This window comes from Pinus tabuliformis, chromosome 9, assembly GCF_031772625.1.
Source record: "Pinus tabuliformis cultivar Carrire ecotype Pingquan chromosome 9, CPIR1, whole genome shotgun sequence".
In the NCBI taxonomy this organism is placed as follows: domain Eukaryota; kingdom Viridiplantae; phylum Streptophyta; class Pinopsida; order Pinales; family Pinaceae; genus Pinus; species Pinus tabuliformis.
Window position 1 is genome coordinate 1030681983 of NC_142307.1, and position 17290 is coordinate 1030699272.

Consider the following 17290-nt stretch of genomic DNA (forward strand, 5'->3'; position numbering starts at 1 on the left):
CACTACAAGACCTACTCAAAAATCAAACCCTAGGGCTTAAACTTCTATGAAATCCACTAAAACACTCAATGCTATCGAAACAAGTTCAGGTGAAGATCTTTGACAAGAGACTAATGACTCTGGGCAGTAAAAACTGAGAAAAAGCAAAATCTAAGAGAAAAAATGCAAAAAATGGAAATTTCTCAAATTTTAGCAGGGGACGCAGGCAACCCGTTAAGACAGGTGCGGGCCCGCTCTGTGCACACAGTGACAGTGCGTCCAGGGACGCACTGTGCAATACTCAGAGGGTGCGTCCTACTGGAAAATTCAAGAAAAACTAAAATGAATCTAACCCTAAGCTAACCCGCCCAAAAACAATGTCACAGAGCCAAAAACCAGAAAAATAAACCAATTTTCTCAGAGCAAAGTTCATACAAAGGAAAAGACTTTCACATCAATGGAGTCCCCAGCGAAGTCGCCAATTTTTCAGGCGGAAAGAGTAGATTGTGCGGACACAACCAACCTCCCTAGGAGCCTAAGACTCTCTAGTGACAAACAAGACAAACAAGAGCAATCCTTCTCTAAACATGCATTTACTTTATAAGAAATCAAGTGTTTAGATCCTACCTGTAATCCAACGCTGTTGTAGCAGTCTAGCTCCACTGATCCGGATGAGCTCGTCCTTCACTTTGAAACCTGCATCCACTAACAATCAAACGATTAAATAACACTTGATAATCTCATAGAATAAAACATATTTAACACATAGACCAAGGAGTACATGAAACAACTCATAAATAACAAGTCATTGAGAAGAATGGACTCATTTGCATTAATAGGTAACAAAAGGAACAAATACAACCTGAGCCTTGGTGTTGTGCAAGTCCCTCCCAGGGTCCATCAAGAGTTCTCCTTTACTTTGACAAAGCTCACCCACTTCCAAATAGAACAAGCAAAGATGGCAATCTCTCCTCACAAGCTTCTAAATGGGAGTCCTAATTCCAGCAGCATCTACCCATAGAAATGTATAGCTTTCAACCTCCCCTCCTTCTGGCCCAATGCCTGTATTTATAGTGCTCAAGAGGAAGTTAATCAGGTCCACCATCAATGGGATAATCCCCTCTTTGGATGGGATAGCTCCCTTATTGATGGGATAAGTTCCTCTTTGGTAGGGGTACATGAACCATCTGGAGGCGCTCAATACACGTCGAACAACCTTCTAGAATGCTCTAGAAATGACCACAAGTAACTTTTTAAAGATGAAACTTGTGCATTTTGACCTTTACAGGGGGACGCACCTGCCCCTTTACATACAGAGCGTCCAAAGACGCAGCTTTTGTGAACATTGGGTGCGTACCCGCAGGTAAGGTTGAGAGAACCTGCGTACCCAAAGATAAATACATTTATAAAGACTTTCTCTCTTTTTGGAGTTTGACATGGAGAGCAGAGGCATAAGACTTGCCTAAGAGGATAGCATGACTGTTGATAGAGCCATACTAACTATAAATAGTCATGGTGACATTTTTTAGTGTAACAGTGATCCATTTGCTTATATTTTTTATCATGATCATGAATCTATCATAGATGATATTTCGAAGCCACCAGGTTATGATGATCCACCTGATGATGAAGTTAAGACACCCAAGACTATCGAGGCACTTCATCCCGAGATGATGGTTATGTCAGGTCCACGTTCTCTTGGGGTTAGTCTCTCTTCCGATCATGAAACTATTCAATCACCCAAGGATCCTCATCACTCTTCTGTACACATTGAATATCCATCTCACGCACAGATCGCACTTCCTCCACTTGAACTGCACGATCCCATTGCTCATGCATTAGAGGATTCTTACATTGCAAGAACTCATGCACGACGCAAGTTATCTTTGTTTCTTTCATTTTCTTGCATGTCTCAATCAAGAGTGTGATTTTTCTTCAAATTTGCATGTAGTGTCACACAGCACCATGATAAGTCCATAGAATAAATGCACTCACTTATGTCCTATGGGCGCGTTGAAACACAAAGTGTGGCTGCCTTCACTGTTATATCTTTCTTGTTTGTTGGTCCGCACAACTGGGTTACTTGTGGACCAAGCCTTCACCAACATGGATCTACCAATGCACCAGTGGCTACATTGGAAATATCATTTCACATGATCTGGCCCATGCACCATTAGTGTAGAAGTAGGAGTAGTTTTTTCTTCTAGTTATTTGCTTGAATTCTTGTTTTCTTGCATGCTTTGTTTGCTTATTTGTTTTCTTTCTTGTTTGTTTACTGGTTTGCTTTCATTTTTTCTTCGGATCTTCCTTTGATTTGTTGATTGATTAGTTTTTTTGCTCATTTCATTTGTAGGTTAGTTGGCATGAAACCGTGTATGACTCTTGAAATGAGCTATTTGAATTACAAGGGGGCTTGTATAGCTATCACTACTTGGTTATCTGTCATCTTGCCTCTGTATGATGAACTTGTTAATTTTGGTCCATGATACATCGACGAAAAATATGTACTATTTGAATTGAACCTTGGTGAAAACACAATGCTTGCACACTAACTAGTGTCACCTTCTATAGACAGTTGTTTTTGGGTTAACAGTTGTTAGCTCATTCAGGTAGAGTAAGGTGAGGGTAAAAACCTTAACAGGAATGTCAGAGATACAATAAACTACTTCTCTGTTGGAACAACCTCTTCTACTCTCAATAAGTCGGGATATATTTCTTAGTATGAGTGTCGCCATGTCTCCAGGTATCATAGGTGTTCATCTGCCTCTCAGCAATACAGGTAAAATGGCTTCTAGGAGAGAACAGACAAAGATACCATTCAGAGCATGCTTGGGGATGCAGTCGATCAAGTGTCTTTCAGATTGCATACTCACAAAGACATCAAGTTGCTCTTGGACAAGGACATCAAGAAACAACATCACAATGAGAAGCATCATGAATAGCAGTAGAAGGCAACATACTGAATGCAATGAATGCAGCGAATGAAGAAAACTCAGTGAATGCAAGAGGAATGTTGTTGACAACATAGAGGTGGAGAAAAGTTGCAAGATAAAGCAGATCCATGGATAATGAAAGAGGCTTTGGAGACTTAGGCTATGAAGTGACGGTGTGACATGAAGATCATGCGAAGGTGGAAGATGGAACAAAGAAGGAGTTGCATGGCTAAAGCAGCAACTCAGGAAGAACATGAAGCTGCACAGACAGTCCAATGAGTTACAACAGGAACAAGAACAGCAGTGGGCGCAACATGCACTCACGGATGAAACTGTGATCCATCCCAGTAGATGACACAAAGAAAACATGGTGAGTAGTGTTGTTGATCACATGCAAAGCATCCAACAACATACATGACATTGAGTACACACATGCAATCCAACCCATTCAACGCACTAACCAAGGTGAAGACAAGAAGCAATTCAAACTAGGGCTAAACATGCACTTTAGCAAGTTGATTCGCATGACCACCAACATACACTTGAAGATCAACACATACACTATTCATCAATGCGTTGTCGGTTCAATTGTACCCAACAAAACCATGCACATGTTAGTAGATGAGTTGGATGAATGGGTCGAACCAATGCATCGGTTGCAACAGAGGCAAGATTTCTCTTCAGCAAGATGTCACCATCAGGTACATGCACACCATCACGGACGACCAAGCTTGGCATCAGCTCACTAGCTTCACCATCACAAGCATCTCAAAGAGTTTCTCTCACCACAGTGGACTGAGTGCCACTGATGTCTTGCTAGGCTTGCTCAAGCCATGTTGTCCCACATGAGTACATGTGCATTGTAATGTTGAGTCATGTCAAGTGTAAGTCGAATGTCAATAGTTGGATGTAACAATCATAGAGTAGGTGAAGGGTCATGACAGTAGTTGAACTATCACAAAGGGGAATGTCAAGGGTCACCCCACCCTTTGCTATAAATAGTCCCTCATAACTAATTGTATAGTATTTTGGTCAGCCAAGCTTCTACTAAGACTATTTTGAAGAAGGCTTGAATAGTATTGTAACGCGCCTTGGCTTCTCCACTACACGGAGCTAGTACATCTCTTTGGAGGAGCAGGCATATGTGGTTGTAATGTTCCATTGTTGGCGCTAGCAGGTTTACATGGATGTATTGTATGATTGTGACTTACACTTCTTTGTATAATAAGAGCCAACACATTTTCATGAATATGTTTTTGTTGTGGTTGGACTGCTCCGGTTCCTTTAATGATATGTGTTGTTTAACTTATGTACTTGTGTATGAACCAATTCACATGCAATTATATGAATCTTGTTGTTAATGTGTTGCATATGTTATTAATTTTGTCATCATTCATGTCAACTATTCTGCCAGAAATCAAATCGACCTTTCACTTGAACCTTGCTATAACAACCGTCACACTCGTCTCATATTGATCAGTGAGTGTTGTATGTGTTAGCTTACCTTGTATTATGTGACTTCCACATCTGAGTGGGCTACTCCACCTGAAGTTGTGCATGTCCTTTGTGTTGTCTATTCCTAGCTGAGTTGGGACTGCTCCCTTTCAACCAGTAACTCACCTTCACCTCGTTCCCCTTTCGAAGTGTTGGAACCTCTCATACACCTTCCTTGACTCTCTGCATTAGTCACACCCTTGTTGCTGACAGAGTTATTCTGCTTGCCTCTGTGTGACACCGTGGTCAAGGCATTACCTTACGACCCATTGTTGGGACTCCTACACTAAACGATCTGAGGTCTAATTGGGACTTCTTACCAGGGAGATCCCCTTCACATGTTGGTAGGTCCAACACCATCAACAATAGGATAAGTAGAGACATTGACACAATCACTTAGAGAGAGATTAAGTCAACTAAATATTTATTTACTTCCAAAAGAAGGGAATGAGGGTCATTCTACACTTATGACCATGATAGAATAAGATAGGTAGTAGAGTCAAGGAAGTTCACCTAGCATCTTACATAAGATAATTCGACCAATAATAGTAGTTGGGAAGGTTATGGAGAATTCTACATAGACATACTTGGATGTGGAGGAGGAGGTAGGGGAGAAGGACAAAGATCCTACATCTATTATCAATTACTGCAAAAATTCCATGGGAATTTATGACCATCATATGATAGTGTTGTGGGGGAAAGTATCCAACTCGAAATGACCCTAACCCACTCTAAGGGTGACAGTTCCTTAGCAACAGCTGAAAGCAAAACTATCTAAAGTTTCTTCTTTATGACATGCAAGAGATAAAAGGAAGAGATCCACTTACCGATGTCTTGCGCAAATGGTCGATCCAATCTCCTTTGATTTCCGCTTGCTCCCAGCTCCAAGTCTTTTCACGGGCCCAGCTACACGAGACCCTGCAAATAAGACAAGAAAAGGAAACTACAAGAAGCATGCATGCATAACTGATTCAAGGATTAGCATAAATCAAATACGCAAGTAAGACAATACATCATTGAAACACATGCGAATAGAAGAACCTTAAAAGCTTTATTAATATATGGAAGTAAGGTTCAGGCGGTGATACAACCATGAGAGGTCCAATCCAGCATCACCTTCCCAACGGAGAGAAATCTCTTCTTCACCTCCCTCAAGCAATCACCCAATACTCTCAACTGCAAAACAACAGCAATTCTTTGCACTAAATTCCGGCCTCCCAGATCCCATGGGATGAGATCCTTATATAGAGTTTTGGAGTGAAGGCAAGTCATGTTGATGTGTGACTTGCTGTGCTCTTCAACTCCAGTTGTTCTTCAGTCCTTCACTTGGAGTTTCTACCTTCCACTTGGAGTTCTAGAAGCTCTTAACTCATTATTAGGCGAATCTTTTGATCACATGCCTTTCTGGAAGCTTCCTGGGCACTGGCACTTTGAAAAAAGATTCCTCCACATGTCCAGTTACGCCCAACGCAGGTAGCCTTTGTCCTACCTGCTTTGCAACGCAGGTAGCCTTTGTTGCACCTGCTATGCAACGTAGGTACCCTTTGAAGCAGCTGCTTTGATCCAAAATTGACCTGTTTTGAGTGTTTTTTCAGTGGAAGACTGATTTGCAGAGCTGTGGTTTGCTGACCTTGTTCCTCTAAGGGTAAGAACAACATGTTTGGGGACTTTGGATCCCTCAGATTATTGACATTTCATGCTCCATGCTGTGAGGCACAAAAATGTCTATAACAGTTGCCCCCTAAAGTATGAGGTCGTTTATCGGGTGAACTGCTTTATTAGGAGGATCCGAAGTTCATTCAATCGTCGGGAGGTGACCTGTAACAAAATACAATACAATACATCATTTATCATACTTTCTTTTCATGATCTAGCTGAGGCGGGCATTTCCCATGCTCAGCTTTATAAATACATTTGCTGTACATAAACAGACGATCGTCTGATCGTAGACTGATAATTCTCTGCTTTTAATTATCATCCTTTTAGTAGGATGATCATCTGCTGCACATGTCTATGTTTTTATCTCCTGAATATATATCGCAGCCCGGATGGATGAAACTAGATCCGGGGTCTTCGAACTTCCGATCTTCACACTAAGTACAAGTCGATCCATGTGAGAATTTCTTGAAGTTGAACATGGAAAGACATCGCTTGATTACCAGTCCATAATGTAAACTGTTAACAAGCGCGAGAGGAATCACCAATAATGATGATGACCCTCAAGGTACTGCAGCACAATTCACATGGCATGAATATAGGATCTGACGTCGAACACCACGCAAAGTCCCCCGGTCGAAGGTCATTAATGTATACCTATCGCCGGAAGTGAGAAACTTGCCATTGAGGCATGCAAGCTTCAAAGTACTGAGGGGGTGTTCCTAGATCAACTTCTTGGATAGTGAGCTGATGTCGACAAGAAGCGATCCGTCAAAGGAGGGCCTTAATGAATCCCACATCAGTGACACGGAACGGAGCTAGTGATGATGGTGAAAACGATATGTGAAATATGATTCAGGGTGGCGGTCATGGAAGGATGAAAGATGATGTATGGTAGTGGATGGGACCCGGTTGACACTTTCTGAATGTCATCTCTTGAACATATAACGACACTGATGTGGTGGATCGGTAGCATTACCCCATGTATGGATGGTATGGCGAGACCATGGTGAAGGGACCGGTGAATGATAATAACCCAACCCGATATTTACGGAGGCAAGAGTGTCATGTTCAAGAGTGACCTGCTACCATTAAAGTTTTGAGGTTCTCCCAATTTTTCCCCAGTCATTTCTGACCAGTACCTCTTTATTTTTGTCAAGCTTGAGGAGGATAACATATGCTTGTTCTATAACCTGCCCTTCGGGCAAGCCCATCGCTATGTTTTTAATGAGCCTAGCGATAGGGAAACTCGTTCTCGTCTACAGACAAGTTTTTCGCTTTTCACCCCTTTTAACGAGCCCAGCGACAAAGACAGCTCGGTCCTTTTCATTTTTAGAGAGTCTGAAAAGGGTACATAAAGTGGACTCCAAAGGTCCTTTTTCGTCATCTAATCCCTTAAGTCCAAAAAAGTATAAAACAATATAGAAGGGATGAATGTTCGATAGCTTTATCGAGCCGAACTAGACAAGCGCTCGATCTTTTTGTACAATAATCCCTCAGGTCCAAAAAGATTAAAATCTAGAGGAGGGATAGCTCTTCCGGTCTTTTTAACGAGCTGGAAGGCCAAAACTCGGCAATCTTTTCATATTTTACGAGTCAGTTGAAAAAAGCTTAAAGAAGACTCGTCTTTTGAGGAACGAGTGATAAACAGGGATAGCTACATATTCCAGGTACGGGTTGGAATTTTCCAATCACGGCAGTGTCACAAGGATGGCTAGGTGAAATCACTCTTCGCAGCTGTTCCTCAAAATGGGTAAACAATCATATGGAGGTGAACGATCAGCCAAATGAAAGTGGAGGTGGCAGGTGCAAAACACGACCAAGGCTTTTATGGTTGATAAGGTTACATACTTAATGGTTATTTACCGAGATGGGTTCATTTTTTAACGAGCTTGAATGCGCCAAAACACTGCTCAATCTTATGTTTATTTTTTAACGAGCATGAAATATGTGCTAAAACTGCTCGGTTCTTGCGTTTATTTTTTAACGAGCATGAACTTTGCCAAAACTGCTCGTTTTTACCAGTCACAAAGTAGGAAGGTCTCGTGTGAGATCTCTATTTTTTAAGGAGCTTTATCTCACGAAGCTATGCTCCATATCCTCTCTTTATGCAAGCTGGGTATCGGCTAATCCTACGAGTTTAACGGGTTAGACCTACAGGTTTAAAGGGAGGACCTAAAAAACTAAAAAACAAAATAGCCGCCCGAGCTTGCATTCCAAGAGGTTTGCATGCCCCCAGGTGTAAGTCTAATTTCAAGGTTACCCCTCAATTTGTAGGTAAAACATTTGTTTTACCGGGAGAGGCCTACCTCTTTCTGGTTACCCAAAGATTGTTCTGTTAATTCTTTTAAACATAATCTTTCTTCGGCGATGTCTATCATTAGGTTATCCAAAGATGGTTACAATTTGTTGCATCAAATAGCATCTCTTTCTTTGGGGGCTGCCCCTACTTATCCTTTAAAACATTTGTTTTAATGGGTGAGGCTGGCCTTTTACCCAAAGACGGTACCTACTTGCTGCCGCAAACGGATCCCCTTCTTTGGTAGAGCCTACCTATCTAGACAAAGGTGAATGACCTTTGTCAAACAAGTAACCTTGACAGAAGAATCCTATTCTAGAACAACCCTACTCCTAACAGCCCCTTCTGAGATTCCCAGTCTCTCTTTGTCTTCCTGTCCTTCTTCTTCCTTTCGAAGAGGATGGCTCAGAGGAAGATTCACAAAGATGAAGGAGGGGACGGGGTACGGACTAGTCATATTCTCCCACGGAAATTCTACTTTACACCCAAGGTTTTTTCTGCCTCCAGAGCAGACCAGGACGCATGCCCCCTGGGTTCCAGCCTTCCTTTCCCGAATCACTCGCCTTCATCAGGAAGAAGAAACGGAGGTAGAGACCCTTCTTGATCGAAAAGACGATCGAAAAGACCATTGAGGATAGGTATGTGACTATTTGCGATGCGTGATCCCGGAAGTGAAAGTTGGTCTACGAGCTTGACCATCCTTCCTTCGTATGGAAAACACATTATTCGAAAGAGTGAGGAGACTATTGCTTCCATGCAATATATGTAGTCTCGTCCAAGGAGTAGGTTATAATCCAAGGGTCCTTGGACGACCATCAAATTCATCTTGACAGCCTTCCCTTTCAGTGTGATAGGCACATTAGGTAGAATCCCTAATGGTCGACTGGTTCCTCTGTCAAAACCCGAGAGATTTCTTGTCTCAGGAAAAAGTGCCGGGCAACCCAGGGCTTTCCAAGCAATAGAGGACAGAATACTCACAGATGCCCCTTCATCAATGATAGTTCCACCCATCACCATTTTGTATATTTGGACTATAATTCTAAATGGTATGCTGGTTGGTAACCGGGGTCTGCCTAGTTGGTTCCAATCAAAGGACACAACTAGGTTGCTTGGTGGTGGGACCGAATATACGGCCGGATATGATCCTGACGATGCTCCTTCCTGCGATAAAGGAGTGGGCGCATTGCCCAGATGCTCATCAGAATCGGAGTTGACGAAAAGAATATGGACGGTGTCATCCTTATTCTCTTCGGTAGGGGTGTCAACTGAAGATGAATCCTCAGTGACTGTGGTGTGTGAAGATGAAACTTCTGAAGGGAGAACCGGGTCAACTGCCGTTTCGACCTTTGGACTTTCGTCCGGTCCGGATTCAGTAGGTTCACTTTCAGCGACTGACACTTCAGCTGGCCCTATGAGCGGGACAGCTGTATTTTCAACCAACGAAGGACTTGGCACGAGTTTTTGATATCCAGGAGGAAGTAGCACCGGTGCCACCAGTTGATCTTCCAAAACTCTCTTGGCTTCATCTAAAAAGGGACAACGGCGAAGGGTGTGATTGCCTTCACACAGTTCGCAGGGGAATCTCATTCCCCTTCGTCGTCTAGGACCTTCACTTTCGCTGGTCGACGGTAAGCATTCAACCTGGTTGTCAGAGGTTGACGCTTCCGAATCGTGCAAACGAGGGGACCAGTCCCTTAGTATCCGGGGAATACTGGGACAATCATGGTGGAGGTGGTCTCCTCTACATATGACACATGGCGATTTGGGCCCGGTCCGTGCCGTGTGTGGGTTTTCGTTAGATACCTTTTGCTTGCCCCCAGACGCCTTTGGCTCCTTCTGCTTCTTTTCTTTCTTCTTCTTTTCCTTCTTCTTTTCTATGGGAGCTCCGCTTTTGGCGGCTTGACCTTTCGAAGAAGAAGGATCGGAGGAAGGCTCATAAGAAGTGGAAGGCTAGAGGGTAGCTCTAGACTGGTCTAACTGTTGACTGGACTGTTCAGGAACTGTGGTGGTCTGAACTATAGTGGTTGAGAATAGCCAAACTGGCAGGCCAATTGTCAGTCCTGGAAGCGACAATGTGGCCATGTGGGGTGCACCAACTTCTCCCCAAGAGGAGCAAGGGCTAGGGGTACCATCATGTGGAATCCCTCGGTTGGTGTGCTCCATGTTCTCAACTTTAAGATCAACGTAGGAATAAAGGGGTGATTATGTTCCGTTTAGAATGAATTTTATATGACGACGCTTTAGACACAACTTGCTTTTTCACTTTTTAAGAGTCGAGAAAAGCTAAAGATGACTCTAGTCTCCTTCGATGTATTAACGAGCCCGAAGTGACAAATGCTCGGATGGACTTTTTTAGTTATAGAGTTTGAAAAAGGCCAAAAGAAACTACTCTGGAGTTCTAGGCAAGGGTGTGCCAAACCTTTCGCGAAACCACAGAATACGTTTTACGGTACGAGTGGTCGATCTTCGTGAATGCTGTGTTCACTGCATTGCGATCAGTAGGGCAGCCGACATGGCTTCCTATGGATAAAGGCTTTGTTCCTATAGGGGTCCCCCAATATACGCGACGGTACGCGGGGGCACAAGTCCGTATTAGTGCTATCGTCCCTCAGGAGGAATCACCCACCTTCGTAGAGATCGACAGTCACTATGTTTAACGACGCCGGTTCACGTCTCTACCTAGACCTCTACTGTGTTTCGTTATGTTTCAAAGCGTTGTTAGATAAATTCAGTTCTTTTTAGGTTGATCTTGCTTACCAGTTTGCCTTTATTGATCACCACGTGATGTATGAGACAACTCCTAAATGCAGTCTAAGAATGATAAGCAAGCTTTTTCAATTCTTTCAACTTATGAAAACCTTAACTACTGAAGGAAAAGAAAGACATCATCTTTTCAAACAGATCATAGAGCACACACTGATGCACTTTTCCTAAATCGACATGCAAACTGTCAAAATGCACATGCACAATGCAAGTATTTCTTTTCTTCTTTCTTAATGTTTGGTGTATGACAAAAAGAAAGCTGTTGTACGATTTCGATTTCAATTTCAAGCGAAAACAAACAAGTATTGTCCAATAATCAAAAGAACACCTTAAGATTTACTCGTTTCAATCACAAGAAATACTGAGATTCGAACCATATAACGAAAGAAAATGCTCAAGCAGCTATGAATAGCAATAAACTAACTCTTAGAATCACAATGACACTTTCTCACAGGTCTAGATTCAAGAGGTCATAGCAAGACTAGTTCACTTTCGCTATGGGAAACTGTGAATGACAGCAAGAAATACAATAAGAACAATCACGGTTTCTTCACACAACTGAGGCGGAATGATGGCAAAGAGAAGTGGTTTCAGCTGGGTATACAGGTTGACAACAGGCTGCACAAACAGTACTGAAAACTGGGCAACAGACAGTGGAGAATCCCAGCTGCACAAGAAAAGACTGGATCAGCGCAGGTGCTGCACTGTCAATCTGAGATGCAGCGCAGGTAGCCCCTTCGGGACCTGCGTTGCAGTGCAGGTAGCCTTTGTTGCAGCTGCACTGAACGAGACAACTCTCGTCTCTCTCAGATTCCGGCTCACAGTTTGCTCAAAAATGAGCGGTTTTTGGCCAAATCAGTTGCTATCAGTCAAGTATACTCTAGAGGATGATTAAAGGAAGATGAACACTATCACAAAGAGCTAAAAAGAGTCCTTGTGGATCAGCTCTTCAAATCATAAACATGCCCAGCACTGGGCTAGAGTAGCTGCCCTCTACTTTGCATTCGAAGAACTCGAATGCAGTTTTCGATTCGGTACCCTTTTGTTTAAGAAAAGAATAGCAAGAAACACAAGCTACCAACAAGACACGATCCCCAGCGGAGTCGCCAGTCTGTTTTGGGGGAAAGTATCCAACTCGGAATGACCCTAACCCACTCTAAGGGTGACAGTTCCTTAGCAACAGCTGAAAGCAAAACTATCTAAATTTCTTCTTTATGACATGCAAGAGATAAAAGGAAGAGATCCACTTACCGATGTCTTGCGCAAATGGTCGATCCAATCTCCTTTGATTGCCGCTTGCTCCCAGCTCCAAGTCTTTTCACGGGCCCAGCTACACGAGATCCTGCAAATAAGACAAGAAAAGGAAACTACAAGAAGCATGCATGCATAACTGATTCAAGGATTAGCATAAATCAAATACGCAAGTAAGACAATACATCATTGAAACACATGCGAATAGAAGAACCTCAAAAGCTTTATTAATATATGGAAGTAAGGTTCAGGCGGTGATACAACCATGAGAGGTCCAATCCAGCATCACCTTCCCGACGGAGAGAAATCTCTTCTTCACCTCCCTCAAGCAATCACCCAATACTCTCAACTGCAAACCAACAGCAATTCTTTGCACTAAATTCCGGCCTCCCAAATCCCATGGGATGAGATCCTTATATAGAGTTTTGGAGTGAAGGCAAGTCATGTTGATGTGTGACTTGTTGTGCTCTTCAACTCCAGTTGTTCTTCAGTCCTTCACTTGGAGTTTCTACCTTCCACTTGGAGTTCTAGAAGCTCTTAACTCATTATTAGGCAAATCTTTTGATCACATGCCTTTCTGGAAGCTTCCTGGGCACTGGCACTTTGAGAAAAAGATTCCTCCACATGTCCAGTTACGCCCAACGCAGGTAGCCTTTGTCCTACCTGCTTTGCAACGCAGGTAGCCTTTGTTGCACCTGCTATGCAACGCAGGTACGCTTTGGAGCAGCTGCTTTGATCCAAAATTGACCTGTTTTGAGTGTTTTTTCAGTGGAAGACTGATTTGCAGAGCTGTGGTTTGCTGACCTTGTTCCTCTAAGGGTAAGAACAACATGTTTGGGGACTTTGGATCCCTCAGATTATTGACATTTCATGCTCCATGCTGTGAGGCACAAAAATGTCTATAACAGATAGTGGAAGTTTTATTGGTACTATAATACTTGAAGATGAATAATTGTTTAGATATGTTGATCTATAAAAGTCATAGAGGAAATTTATGGTCCTATCTACTTTGAGATGGATTGTGGTTAGATAAGTTTCCATGTAGTGTACCCTTGGTTCCTTAAGGGGGGAGGTATCATAGTAGTCTAAGTAGGCTAGGAGAAGGAGCAGCTTCATATTAGCATGATGAGGAGTATGGCAATCTAAGAGAAAGAAAAGTAAATGTAAAAGAGTAAACATAGCATGAGAAGGCACATTCTCATAAGTTCGGTGCAATTTTTAAACTAGCTACCAAACAAATCAAAGGCATGAGATATATCAATGTGCAGAGGTGTGTCCAAGGAAGCTGAAGTACATATGCAAAATTATGTCATGAGGTTGGATGAAATGGCTTCTCAAGGTGGGAGATATGGAAGCAAGCTTCCATGGTGACATTTCAGTTGGTGGAATTGGAGGTTTAGGTTCACCTATTGGAGGGTTGCTAAGGATGGAAATAACTATGAGTGGGGAAGGTTGAAACGTCCTTAACTAAAATGGAATGAACGTCTTCTTCCAAGTATTTGACAGATCGAAGTTGAGGTTGCCATTACACCCACTAGGGAGTGAATCGATTGGTTTAGGGACCTTTTGTTACCGGGAAATCTAGTGTCTATGCAAAGCTGCTAGTCCCACTAAGATGGGTAGCTATCTTAGAAACAAACAAATTAAACTTACTTGTTTTTCCTTTACAAGAGAGAGATGAGAATGAAGCAGAAAGTACCAACCTTAGTCTTCCGCTTGGCTCCTTGCTTGTTTCCTTTCTCCTTTGATAGAATCTCGCCACTACTTCCTTACTTGTCCCACTTCAAAGAGAACTTGTAGATTCACAGTGGCATAATACCATCAAATTATAGAGATCTTTCACTGTAAACAATATAGGATCAGATATATATTGACCATACAAATTCATATATCAACACAATATTCAGAGATTACACAAGAATATGGAGGAAAACTCAAATAGCTTTATTAGTAAAATTAGTAGAAGAGAGGATTACAACCACTTGGTCTGACCCAGCGCCATCCTCCCAGCTTGATATCCCTCTTCACCTCACACAAAGCAAGATCACCCAACAATGTCTTCAAAGAGAAACCAACAGCAACTCTTTGCAAATTACCCAATTCCAACCTCCGGATTTCTGGGATGAGGGATCCATTTATAGATATTTTCAAGGGGGTGAGTTAGCTTCTGGGATTTTTATTAGTGTCATCTCTCTGATAGTTCTTGGTTCCACTTCAATATTTCATCATCTCTTACTCATCCTTGGCCGAACTAAGGGAGGCAAGTGTCAAATGAGCAGCTTCTAGAAGATTCTCAGGATCTCCACCTAGAAAACTTCTTGTGCCATTTGTCTACTCTTGCGCATCGCACCCTACAGAAGGGCTTTCTTGTATGCATTGCACTTTTTTCATGGCACAGGTGAGATGCATTGCACCCTTTGCACTAGGCAGTCTGTATGGTCTTGCTTTGACCAGGTCTCAGTAGTTTTTCATGGAAAACGTCTGGGAGATGATGTAATCAGCTGACCTTGCTCCTTTAGGGTATGAAACAACACTTTCAGGGACTTAGAAGCCCTTGGTTTATGGACATATGTGATTGGGGTTGCAGTGCCCAAATATGTCTATAATAGTTGCCCCCTAAAGCATGAGGTCGTAAATCTTTTGATGTCAGGTGAAATGTTTTATAGTGAGGATCTGAGGTTTCTCGCACTGGAAGGTGACCTGTAATAAGATACAATAAAATACATTATCTTCATCATATTTTCATGATCTAGATGAGGCGGGCATTCCCATGCTCAGCTTGATAAATTCATTTTCATGTACATAGGACAGACAACCGTCTGTGTGCAGACTGACGATTCTGGTAGAGCCATCATCCCTTAGTTTGGATGATTATCTGCACAACAATGATGTACATTTGATGTCTTTATTTTCTTGAATATATTGCAGCCTGGATGGATGAAACTAGATCTGGCATCTTCAAAACTTGCTCAATCTTCGCCCGAAAATACAATTAGATCCATGTGAAAATATGTTCTGATGTCAAACATGGAAGGACAGTGTCTGATTACTAGCCAATGATGTAAGTTGTTAACAGATGTGAGAGGAATCACCGATAATGATGATGATCCTCAAGGTACTGCAGTACAATTCACGTGGTGTGAATACATGATTTGATTTCAAACACCACGCAAAGTCTTTCGGTCGAAGGCCATTAGTGTAAACCTGTCGCCGGAAGTGAGAAACTTGCCATTGAGGCATGCAAGCTTCAAAGTACTGGAAGGGTTGTCCCTAGGTCAGCTTCTTGGATAATGAGCTGATGTTGACAAGAAGTGACCCGTCATACGAGGGCATTAATGAATCCCACATCCACGACACAGGACGGAGCAAATAATTTTTGTAGAGGTGAAAACAATCTGATGATACAAGGTTCAGGGTGGTGGTCATGAAAGAATGAAGCGTGAAGGTATTGTAGTGGATGAGACAGAACCTGGGTAGGTGAATCCTCTGAGCGACTTCTCTTGAACATATCGGCGACACTGAAATGGATTGGTAGCATTAACCCCAAAATTAGATGGTACGGTGGACCAATGGTGATATGACTGGTGAACGGAATAACCCAACCCGACTCAATCATGGTGATGGAGTGAAAGCGTCATGTTCAAGAGTGACCTACGACTAATAAAGTTTCTTCAAGTTTTCTTCCCAATTTTCCCCCGTAATTTCTAACGAGTACCTCTTTATTTTTGTCAAGCTTGAGGAGGATAAAATATGCTTGTTTTATAATTTGCCCTTCGGGCAAACCCGTCACTATGTTTTAACGAGCCTAGTGATAGTGAAAATCGCTCTTGTTTGAATGGACAAGTTTGTCGCTATTGTTTTAATGAGTTTAACGACAAGGATAACTCGGTTCTTTTAAATTTTAGAGAGTCTGAAAAGAGACGGAAAGAATACTCCAATATTCCTTTTTCGTAATATAATCCCTTAAGCCCGAAAAAGTAAAAAAAATGTGAAAGGGATTACTTTTCGATAGTTTTAACAAGCCAAACAAGACAAACGCTCGATCTTTTTGTGTAATAATCCCTCAGGTCCAAAAATATCAAAATCTAAAGGAGGGATAACACTTCTGATCACTTTAACGAGATGGATAGGCCAATTGCTCGGCAATCTTTTCATATTTTATGAGTCAGATGAAAAGAGCTTAAATGAGACTCATTTTTTGAGGAATGAGTGATGTTTTCAGATAGCAACTGGTTCCAGCTAAGGTTTGGAACTTTCCAATTGGGGTAGTGTAAAGAAGATGGCTAATAGGATCACTCATCGCAACTATTCCTCAAAAGGGGTAGACAATCAAATGGAGGTGAATGATCGGCTAAAACAGAGTGGAGGTGATGGTAAGAACACGACCAAGGCTCAAAAGCTGATGATAATCATTCACAATGGTTATTTACCAGAGGTGGGTTCATTTTAATGAGCTTAAACTCTGGTGGAACATATGCTCATTGCTAGGTTTAATTTTTAACGAGCTTTAACATCGCATAAAACTACTTGTGTCAGTCGTATAATAAGGATGTCTCATCAATAGGTTCATTTTTTAGGGAGCTTGCACCATTCGAAATTATGCTCCGACTCCTTTTATTATGTAAGCTAGGAATGACCAATCCTATGATTTTAAAGGGTTAAGAACCTACAAACTAAGAAAATAAATAGTCGTTTTTCACTTTCAGGCAAAAAGGTTTGCATATCCCCAGGTATAGCGAAGTAGAGTTTCCTAGGTTACCCCTCAATTTGCAGACAAAACATTTGTTCTATCGGGAAAGGCCTACCTTCTAACAGATGTATCTTATTCTGGTCTAATCCCATTTTCCTAAACAGGTGGGTGTGTCAGACCAGTCATGTATCCTCTGCAGAAACCTACCCTATACCTGAAGTTTTC